Source organism: Salmo salar, chromosome 22 (genome assembly GCF_965601325.2).
Source record: "Salmo salar chromosome 22, fSalSal1, whole genome shotgun sequence".
Taxonomy (NCBI): domain Eukaryota; kingdom Metazoa; phylum Chordata; class Actinopteri; order Salmoniformes; family Salmonidae; genus Salmo; species Salmo salar.
In genome coordinates this window covers 19,287,504-19,299,184 of record NC_138312.1, presented here as the reverse complement: position 1 = coordinate 19,299,184, position 11,681 = coordinate 19,287,504, and positions in this window count along the sequence as shown.

Sequence of the window (11,681 nt, the reverse complement as noted above, 5' to 3'; positions counted from 1 at the left end):
TATTTATTTTTATTTAAATTCTTATTTACAATGATGGCCTACCAAAAGTCAAAAGGCCTCCTGCAGGGATGGGGGCCTGTGATTAAAATGTTTAAATAAATACATTATAAATATAGGACAAAACACATCACAACAAGAGAGACAACGCAACACTACATAAAGAGAGACCTAAGACAACATAGCAAGGCAGCAACACACGACAACACAGCATGGGAGCAACGCAACATGGTAGCAGCACAAAACATGGTACAAACATTATTGGGCACAGACAACAGCACAAAGGGCAAGAAGGTAGAGACAACAATACATCACACAAAGCAGCCACAGCTGTCAGTAAGAGTGTCCATGATGGAGTCTTTGAATGAAGAGATTGAGATAAAACTGTCCAGTTTGAGTGTTTGTTGCAGCTCGTTCCAGTCGCTAGCTGCAGCGAACTGAAAAGAGGAGCGACCCAGGGATGTGTGTGCTTTGGGGACCTTTAACAGAATGTGACTGGTAGAAAGGGTGTTGTATGTGGAGGATGAGGGCTGCACTAGATATCTCAGATAAGGGGAGTGAGGCCTAAGAGGGTTTTATAAATAAAAAAGGTTGCAAGTATTCAGCCCAGTCATTCAGGGATCTCTCACCAGGGAAATGTCAGGGCCTTATGCAGCTGGTGAAGTAGTGTAAATCTTGGATACTTTTTTTTATACCATAACATGAGATAATACAAGCGATTTAAACTCCAGCATTGTCAGTAGGCCTACAGTAGCTACTGGTATGGGAGGCAGCCCTCATGGTAGCCTACCTGAAGACTTGGGGTCTCATTTATAAACATTGCATAACCACAAATATATGTCCCAAAACATGCATGCACCAGTTTTCACGCAAAAGTTAAAATGTATAAAAACTGAACTTGATGTGAGAATGTGGAATCTTCCCCCAAACTTTAGATCATGCTTGTGCACAGTTTCTAGTGGTTGAAGTATTGCATTGCAAGAAGGCAAAAGTAGTCTAGTAGTAGTCTAGTAGTAGTCTAGTAGTAGTCTAGTAGTAGTCTAGTAGTAGCCTTGTAGTAGTCTAGTAGTAGTCTAGTAGTAGTCTAGTAGTAGTCTAGTAGTAGTCTAGTAGTAGCCTTGTAGTAGTCTAGTAGTAGTCTAGTAGTAGTCTAGTAGTAGCCTTGTAGTAGTATTGTGCAAATGTGTAATATACGATGACACTTTTATTCATAACAAAAAAAACAGGTAGGCCTAGCCAAATATAATAGCATTAAGGGAAAGGTTAGCTGAAAGGTTTAAGGTTAGTGGAAGGGTTAGCTAACATGATTAGTGTTAGGTGAAAGGTTAGCTGAAAGGTTTTTAAGGTTAGTGGAAGGGTTAGCTAAAATGTTTATGGTTAGGTGAAGGGTTAGCTGAAAGGTTTAAGGTTAGTGGAAGGGTTAAGGTTAGGTTTAAGTTTAGGAGTTAGGTTAAAGGGTTAAGGTTAGGGGAAGGGTTAGCTAACATGCTAAGTAGTTGAAAAGTTGCTAATTAGCATAAACGTTAAAGGTTGTGATGAGATTCGAACTTGCAACCTCTCGGTTACTAGACCTGTTATATGCCCACCCACCCTACTTTTGTCTTTGCCTTAAGTAACCATCTATCTTATGCAACCAAAACATAACATATCATACTGTACTCCCTGTTCACTCATGACTGCAACGCCAGGCCCGACTCCAACACTATCATTTAGTTTGCCGACGACACAACAGTGGTAGGCCTGATCACCGACAACGACAAGACAGCCTATAGGGAAGTCAGAGACCTGGCCGTGTGGTGCCAGGACAACAACCTCTCCCTCAACGTGATCAAGACAAAGGAGATGATTGTGGACTACAGGAAAAGGAGGACCGAGCACACCCCCATTCTCATCGACAGGGCTGTAGTGGAGCAGATTGAGAGCTTCAAGTTCCTTGGTGTCCACATCACCAACAAACTAACATGGTCCAAGCACACCAAGACAGTCGCGAAGAGGGCACGACAAAACCTATTCCCCCTCAGGAGACTGAAAAGATTTGGCATGGGTCCTCAGATCCTCAAAAGTTTCAACAGCTGCACCATCGAGAGCATCCTGACTGGTTGCATCACTGCCTGGTATGGCAACTGCTCGGCCTCCGACCGCAAGGCACTATAGTGCGTACGGCCCAGTACATCACTGGGGCCAAGCTTTCTGCCATCCAGGATCTCTATACCAGGTGGTGTCAGAGGAAGACCCTAAAAATTGTCAAAGACTCCAGCCACCCTATTCATAGACTGTTCTCTCTGCAAACGTACAGCAAGCGGTACCAGAGTGCCAAGTCTATGTCCAAGAGGCTTCTAAACCGCTTCTACCTCCAAGCCATAAGACTCCTGAACATCAAATCAAATGGCTACCCAGACTATTTGCATTGCCCCCCCCCCCCCCCCCCCCACACCTTTTACGCTGCTGTTACTCTCTGTTATTATCTATGCATAGTCACTCTACCTACATGTATATATTACCTCAATTACCTTGACTAACCGGTGCCCCCGCACACTGACTCTGTACCGGTACCCCCTGTATGTAGCCTCGCTATTGTTATTTTACTGCTGCTTTTTAATTATTTGTTACTTGTATCTATTTTTTTATGTATTTTTCTTGAACTGCATTGTTGGTTAAGGGCTTGTAAGTAAGCATTTCACTGTAAGGTCTACACCTGTTGTGTTCGGCACATGTGGCAAATAAAATTTGATTTGATTTAATCATTTGAGTGTCTCGGAATTATATTTACTATGTTACATCTGTCTATGAGACCAGACTGGTAAAGCTTGTAAAGCTGCTACCTGTGTCCTCTAAGCAAATTCATAATGCTAATGACTATCATTTAAACTTTAAAAACAGATGGAGCTACTGAAACCTATTCAACGAGTGTGTGTAAGTGAATGAGATAAAATGTAATGAGATGCTGAATAGCTGTTGGTTGGTTGTATTGTGCCGTGTGCTTTTGTTCCGTTCTGTACTCATAAACTGAAGGACAGGAGGGCTTTATGTTGATTCAGAACTCATACACCCTCAATGATGCTCATCCACTATTTGCAAGAACACTTATTGCATTGGCTTTAAATGCCAGTAGGACTCAGGTGGTTCTACCCTGTCATGAATCTTCAAGGCCATAACTTCACCCTGCCTCACACCAGAGCTCTACTCAGTCACAGATTACCTCCTCCTTCTCAATGTGTTTGTGAAATTGAGCTCAGTAGTGAGTGTATTCGCTCCTCTCTGTTATGTCCAGTAAACCTTTATGGGTGTTTGAAGAGGATGGCACTCCATTTGGAGGGTCTGGTAAACACTACTCTAACTCAGATCAGCTCCACTGGCACAAGGTTTAAATGGCAAGGAAGGGAAGGAGGCAAACAGTGGGCACCGTGTGTGAGGGTTGTGGTGGTATTGAAGAGAGGATGAATATATTGTGCTTGTGTGTGTCAACGTGTGTGTACGTGCCTGCGTGTGTCTCTACAGAGAGAGGGGCTCTCTGTCCATTGGACCTTTGTCTTTCAGTCTGTGCAAGCCATCTCTTTCTCTCGGTCTCTCCTCCTACTCCACCTCCATCCCTACGTTCCAGTGTTTGAGGCAAACAGAGAGAGGGAGTGGGGTGAAGGCAGGGAGACACAGCGGTTCAGACAGCTGCTGTGGTCCTTCCAGTGTGAGGAGCCTCTGTCCAGATAGGCCACGCCTCGGCTCCTCTGCCTCACAGAGCTCCATTGTCCACACCATGACTGCCTCTACTATTGTGATGTCACAGTTTGTCATTCTCAGAGCTGTGCGGCTGCTGCTAGGGTAAACTGACATTCAAATTTTATTCGGGAGAGAATAATCACTAATATACATGTTGACACGACGCGTGCACACACTTGTTTTACTGTCTTTCTCTCTAACCAAGAGGAAGAGATCCAGCCTCCCATATTAACCAGTAGTCTCTGGTACAGGCTCTTCTCATGTGGATGTAACTGTGACTCATATGTCATGACAGATGTAAACATACTGTCTGTAACCCTCACCCTTTGACCCGCTCTTTATCATTCCTCATTTCAATCTATTTGCATCTCATTTGCATGGCAGTTGGAGCTCCCTGTGTAGCGCCGATGAGGCTGACAGCACATGCAAACCAAACTTTTTCTTTCCCATCCAGCTCAGATGACTATTAGAACCCAGCGGTGTTAAAGAAGTATGTGGGGGTCTCCCCCACTTCCCCCTCGTTTCCCTTCATGGCCTGGTAGCACTACAGGCTATTCACTCTCAGAGGATCAGCAGAGGAAACAACGGTTGACATGTGAACAGGACAACACCCTCCTGTTTACTTTGTAGGCTGTTTTTGGTGCTTATATCAACAGGAACTAAATCTGGTTATTGGACTGTCTGATATGCAGTAGATATGGATAGAATCAACAGTGGCTAGACCAACAACATCATATTATATTCGATTTTGCTCCACTATACGTTCTATAGGGTTCTTACATCATGTCATACTTCATGGTGACACATCTAATGTTTGACAAACCTTGAAACTACATGGAGGTTGCTCAGGCAACCGATACAAGAGATAGAATCGCTATGATGCAGCGATAACGACCAGACGCTGAATTATCAGTTAGTTCATATTTACTTTCTGTATCTTTTCATTGTTGTTTTTCCTGAGTCTCACCCACTGCTAAACTCTCCTAGTTCACTATGTGTCCTTGTCAGCACATGATCATAATTAAATCCCTCCCCCTTATGCTCTGGACCTATGAGAGAACCCCCTGAGCTGACAGGGTGTCCCTCATTGGTAGTCTACTGTTTCCACCACAGAGCAGCAGTTTGTAAGAATCACTAAGGGATTACATGGGAGATAAGAGAAATAGGTATCCTGTGGGCGCCACATTAGAGCGCTGTTTGTCTTTCACTGTAATTGGACAGCAGTGGTCAAAGCTTTTGAGTGGCGATGGAGATAAGGCCTGATACAAGAGGTATGTGGAGAGCAAGTTAAAGTTTAATGGCATCAAAATGCACTGAGAAGCAGGCTAGGAAAGTAGTACACACAGAGATGTGTGCGCACAAAAACAAACCACAAACACATTTTAGCATATAATTGAAACAATTATAGTCACCCCAGGGTGCCTAAACAATCCAAGAGGTGGAACAGAGCAGAGACGCCTGTCAAGGGGGCAGTAGAAGGACCCATTAGGGGCTGATAATACGTGCCCTGTATTGACTTCCTCCATCCCACCAGGCCACTGGCAGACACAGAACACTGATGGGGATTTAGATGACTGGAGGGCGCTCAATATGTGAGGCACAGCGACACCCACAGTGACTCTTTCTCTCTCCTCCTCCTCTTTCTCTCTTTCTCCTCCTCTTTCTCTCTCACACTGTCTTTCTGCTCTGTTATTATCCAGATCATTATTATTCTCCCTCTCCCTTCTGTTCTTAGGGAGAGAAAGGCCTGCATGCCCGCCCACATGGCTTTGGTGAGATTCCTGACAGAAGCAGAGGGGGAAAAAATGGACAAGAGGCCCAATAAAGTCTGTCTAAATATAGACTACAGGCCTTTTTTCCCCTCTGTCCTTATAAAGAGCTGTGGTGAATCCATGTGGAGTATCCTCCTCACTCCTGAGAGAGCAGAGCTGTGTGCTCCCCCTCGGACTGGGAACACTGCCACACTGCCTCTGTACTGTTTTTAAAAAAAACATTTCTTAAAAAAAAAAAAACATCTTAACTTACTTTTCGTCTTTACACGAGAGAGGGGAAATAACATTAAGCAGAACATACTAAAATAGGAGAGGTTCAAGGGAGGAAATCAGGGAGAGAGGGAGTGTGAGGAGTTAGGCTTCACAGAGGAAGATACTGTGGCAGATTAGGAGTTGGCCTTCAGATGAACTGCTGTCAATGAATACTGCCCAAGTATCTTTTATTCTATAGTCCTATTCAATACAATTCCTTCCTGATCTAATTTCTATGACCAAAATATCTTTGACAACCATTGTCCTTATCGGTTTCTTTCTCCCTCCTTTAGTTGAGTTCACTTTATCTTTCCCCTAGTAGATTCTCTTGAGATTTAATCTAAATTTAAGGAGAAATCTCTGTTAAAGCACACAGAGTTCTAGAGATTGTTGCACAAGACAGGCAGGGGCGGACTGGGACCAGAAATCGGCCCTGGCATTCCTAACACACCTGACTATGTTTTCCCTTGAGGCCCCCATACCGGCCCATCTTTTTCCTCGAGGTCCCCACACTGGCAAAATTTTTTCCTTAAAGTTCCTATTATTAGCCAGATAATAATAATTTAGCACAAAAGAAAAAACAAGTTACACAGGCCCACCTGGCATTTGCCCAAAATGCCAGATGGCCGGTCTGCTCATGAAGACAGGTGAGAAAGACTTGAATCTAGTCTTTGTCTATGACCCCCCCTCCCATCTTCAGACTGTTCCTGTCTGTCTCTGTCCCTTTTTATCAGTAATTGACTGCCCTGTTTTCCTCAGCCAGCTGTAGCATGGTGCTGCTGTCAGCATCCAGCTGCTCTGTCACACCAGACAGTGTTATCGCAATCATCATTAACAACACAAGTGCCCCCTCACTTATCAGCAGATTGAAAGAAACACATACATAGTCAAAAACAGATATTCATGCATGCATTTACACACACACGGACAAAGACACAATATCACGAATGGATACCAACTCACAAAATACAACTCTTCATTCTGCTTCCAAGGGTGTTCGATAACAAAATCTATACAGCTGTCTCCATATGAGAACAATGAACCAAGAGGGCCTCGGTTCAGAAGTCGCTGACAGACAGAGGGAGAGAGTTATTGTGTTTTTAACATCCCCCTTACACCTGTTGCTTGCTCTCTCCTGTTGTATGTGGCCACACATAAAGGCCCTCATGAGAACACATACTGTGAAGTCACACACACACTTCCTGTGACTGTAAAGCCTCACACGTCCTGTGACTGTAAAGCCTCACACAGGTCCGCACACGCAAACACGCACACATGTGCGACACATGCTCGCACACACACGGGCACACACACACACACACCTCATGTAAGTATTGTGCTGGCCGTCTGAACTGAGATCAGTTTGAATGCTTCAAAGAAAGGCAGGCTCCGGGAGGCTGAATAACATCCACGCAGAGCAGATAACACAGACTCATCGTTATATAATCAGCCGTTCCATTCCCTTCCACAGCAGAGCCAGTCAGAGTCGATGTGTGTGAGACAGAGCTAGTATTTCTCAGTGTATAGGTCTTTTTTTGTTTTGTTTGTGGATGTGTTGGGCTGTGTGCCTGTACCAGTACATGTATGCTAGTGAGTGTGCAGAATGTGTGGGCACACATGTCCCCTGTTTGCTGCTGTGAATGACACACTGAATGAGGAAGCTCAACTTTCAGAACACATCAGGCTTTCAGGCCTCTCTGTCTCTGTAGGTTCTGCCATTTAGCCTCTCCTCCCCTCTCCTGTCAGTAGCTCTCTCTTGGGCACTGCTGGGGGTTGGGCAGGGGCCAAGCCCTGGGTGTATGCATGCTGACCAGAGATAAGGAAATCTGGCATAGAATCAAGGGAACCCCACTGCGGAGAGCACACGCAAGTACCCTCTCACATTGGGGGTATGGTATGGTCTGGTCCTCAACAGTAGAGTAATGGTTGAGGAATGGGGGTTAGGAGGGAGCAGAGGCACTTGTTCCAGTTTGTTAAAAGCTAAAATAACACCTTGAGTGGATCCCTTCCCCCCTCACTCTCTCCTCTCACCCCTGCTCACCCTAACCCTTCCTCCCTTACCCTCCTTAAGGCATCCGCATGCTTCCCATCCGAAACAGTTCGGAATAGTGTGTGCATATATTCAGAAGTTATTTTGGCAAGGGGTTTTTCGGCTGTTCGTGCACACAAAACATTTTCTCGTGGCAAGCCAAAGTCGGTAGCCGAAGTCTATGCCTCTTTGTCAGTTGAGAAATACTGCACCAAACATCTTAGTTAGATGTAAAAATTGCAACTATGATCTTGTCGGCAAAAACGTTAAAATTAATGACAGATTTCTTGAGTTATCTTAGATTAATTCGAACTATTTTGAGGAAATTAGATGGACAAACTTTTTTCTAGTTTTCAAGCGAAGATCTTTTAAGTTGGTATACAAGCACACTCGTTCAGCCGAACCGAACCATGCTGATGCCTTTTCTTAAACCTATCACCCCTCCTCATAACCCCTCCTCATAACCCACACACACACACACACACACACACACACACACACACACACACACACACACACACACACACACACACACACACACACACACACACACACACACACACACACACACACACACACACACACACACACACACACACACACACACACATTTTAATATCCTTGTGGGGACCTAAAATTGATTTCCATTCACAATCCTATTTTCCTTAAACTTAACCTTAACCACATACCCTAATCCAAAACCTAAACCTAACTCTAATCCTACACCTAACCCCTAAGCCTAAAATAGCATTTTTTCTTGTGCGGATCGGCGACATGTCTTCTTTTACTATCCTTGTGAGAACTTATTTTCTCCACAAGGATAGTAAAAACCAAAAACACACGCACAAACACACACACCTCACCCTTCTCTTCTCACCGCTCCTCACGCTAACCTTTCCCCTCGCCCCTGTATGTGATCTCACCCAGAGGAATGTGTTAGCCATGCTACATTAGCCACTCACTCATACTGCATGATGACACACAGCCCTTGTGACTGCACAGAGAAACCCCCTTTTTTCCAGCTGTTTGTACAGCAAGGCCCATGTCCTGTATGTGAGCAGATTGGGCACAATCACACATCGCTGGGGAAAGTGTGTGTGGTGCACAGTCCATCCTACTGAGGAGTGTGTTTGTGTGCATTGCTGAAGAGTGTGTGTGACAGTGTGTATGTGCATCGTATAGGGCGTGTGAACTGTACATATAGTCTGGTGTGAACAGATTAGTGGACAGGGGGAAGGATATGGAGATAAGAGGGTTTTGTCTTCCTCGCCTGGCCTGGTCTGTATGTCTGTCTCTTGGAGACTCTGAGCCAATGATTACACACTGCTTCTGCCCTGCCCAGGCTTAAATTCAGTGAGACAAACTCAGATCAAATTACAGGCTTGAAGACATGGGGGATCTGAAGGGAGAGAGAGAGAACAAAACACAAACACTCCACCACAAGGGCGATGAGAGCACATATACACCCACCCACCCATCCACCCACCCACCCACCCACCCACACACATTTAATTTCACTCCCTCACACTTCCTGTAAATTCATACATACTCACACTCCCAGAGCAAAACCTGTGCAATCAACATTCTGTTATTAACACCAAAAGACTGAATATGTCCAAGTGCATCATTGCTCTAGAATAAAAGACGCATGACCTTGCAAACACCTTGCAAGCGCACACACACATAATCACACGCATACCAATTAACCAACCTCCACTTCCATTTAGCCTTTAATGCACATGACTGACAGTAACAGCCTGCTATAGATAGTCTGAGTAGTGGATGTCTTCATTATCATCACCCACCCACGCCTTTTAATGGCTGAGTGTGATTCCATTAGACTAGCTGATAGGGAGCAAGCCTGTTTACATTTACATTTACATTTTAGTCATTTAGCAGACGCTCTTATCCAGAGCGACTTACAAATTGGTGCATTCACCTATAATATCCAGTGGAACAACCACTTTACAATAGTGCATCTAAATCTTTTAAGGGGGGGGTTAGAAGGATTACTTTATCCTATCCCAGGTATTCCTTGAAGAGGTGGGGTTTCAGGTGTCTCTGGAAGGTGGTGATTGACTCCGCTGTCCTGGCGTCGTGAGGGAGCTTGTTCCACCATTGGGGTGCCAGAGCAGCGAACAGTTTTGACTGGGCTGAGCGGGAACTGTGCTTCCTCAGAGGTAGGGAGGCGAGCAGGCCAGAGGTGGATGAACGGAGTGCCCTTGTTTGGGTGTAGGGCCTGATCAGAGCCTGAAGGTACGGAGGTGCCGTTCCCCTCACAGCTCCGTAGGCAAGCACCATGGTCTTGTAGCGGATGCGAGCTTCGACTGGAAGCCAGTGGAGAGAGCGGAGGAGCGGGGTGACGTGAGAGAACTTGGGAAGGTTGAACACCAGACGGGCTGCGGCGTTCTGGATGAGTTGTAGGGGTTTAATGGCACAGGCAGGGAGCCCAGCCAACAGCGAGTTGCAATAATCCAGACGGGAGATGTTTATTGGAACGCACAATAACCCATCCCATTCAACACTCTGCGGCCCCCTGTCCATAGCAACACTATCCTCTACTCCCTACCTCCTGGTTTTTCTACATCCCATTCCTTTCTATGTCCATAAGAGTAGGCTGCTCACAGGGACATCAAATCTGCCTTCACAATCTGCCTTCACAATAAACCCCTGTCTGGCTTCCCCTTGCCTCTACAGACCCCCTCCCCCATCCCTTGTTCCCAATACCCTACCACTCATCAGCCCTCTGCCCCCTCTGTCGATGTTCCACATACCTATCCCCAACACTCTACCCCACTCCAGACCTGTCCTTATAATCTCTCTGGGTTGGCGCGGGAAGATGACACGGGTCAGGGCTGGGCACTTTGAGAGGGGGGGGGTGAATATAGAGCTGACCCTATCTGAAATGGCTGCTGATATTACCCAGGCCCCAGGGGGCCACTTCAGACTGTTACACAGGACCACTGATATAGCCGAGTTGAGAGATGGTCAGAGTAGCTGAATATAGGGGGAGGTGTGTTTACAGAGGAAACAGAATACAGACTTTGAGTAGATGGGTTAGTTCAGTATTGCAACAGTACACAACATTCCGGATATAGTACGCAATAGGATATACCAGAACATTCACCTTTTGCTGTTTTGCAAAGGGGTTTCAATCTATGTGGCTTTTTGAATACCACTACATAAGGTGACTATGACAGGCATTACCTCATACCATTTTCCATGAAAATAAATTATTCAATAATAGTTGTCGATTAATATTGAAAAATATTATACAAATATTTTATAATTATAAAAACGAGTAATTGCAAGAGGCATCACAAAGAGTTATAAAATGTGTCTGAGGGATGGAGTGGAAATCCACCTCAAAGTGAAAGATCAACACATAGTGAAACCAAGAAGGGTGGAAGTTGGGGGGTAACTGAGTAGAAAGTCATTTCATTCTGCGTGTAGCTGGGGGCTGATAAGACAGGACCGAGTTATATGAGTTCTGAGGAATCCATTGACATCAGAGGGGAACATGACTCAGAGTAGAGCATGTGTGCAGTTAGATTTGAGTGAACTGCACTGTAGAATGTGCGTGTGATGCCTTATGGTGACTCTGCAAAACATGCTCCAATGGGCCTGTGTATGACCTCGTTCATCTTCCTGACACTCTGCTCTGTTTCTCCCCGCTCATGATTCAGTGAGAGACAGTGGGAAGGTGAGAGAGGGGTTAGAATGACAGGGAGAGAGTGAGATAAGAACAACGGAGCGTGAGGAGGAGAAACAGAGGCAGTAGGAAAGAGAGATGGAGAGTGAGAAAAGAAAGTGAGATTAAAAACAGAGAGCATGCAGGGAAAAGGGCTACAAGGAGACACTGAGGAGAATGTGAGGGAAGCCAGACGATTGGGAGGAGCTTTGGGGAGAGTAGGGAA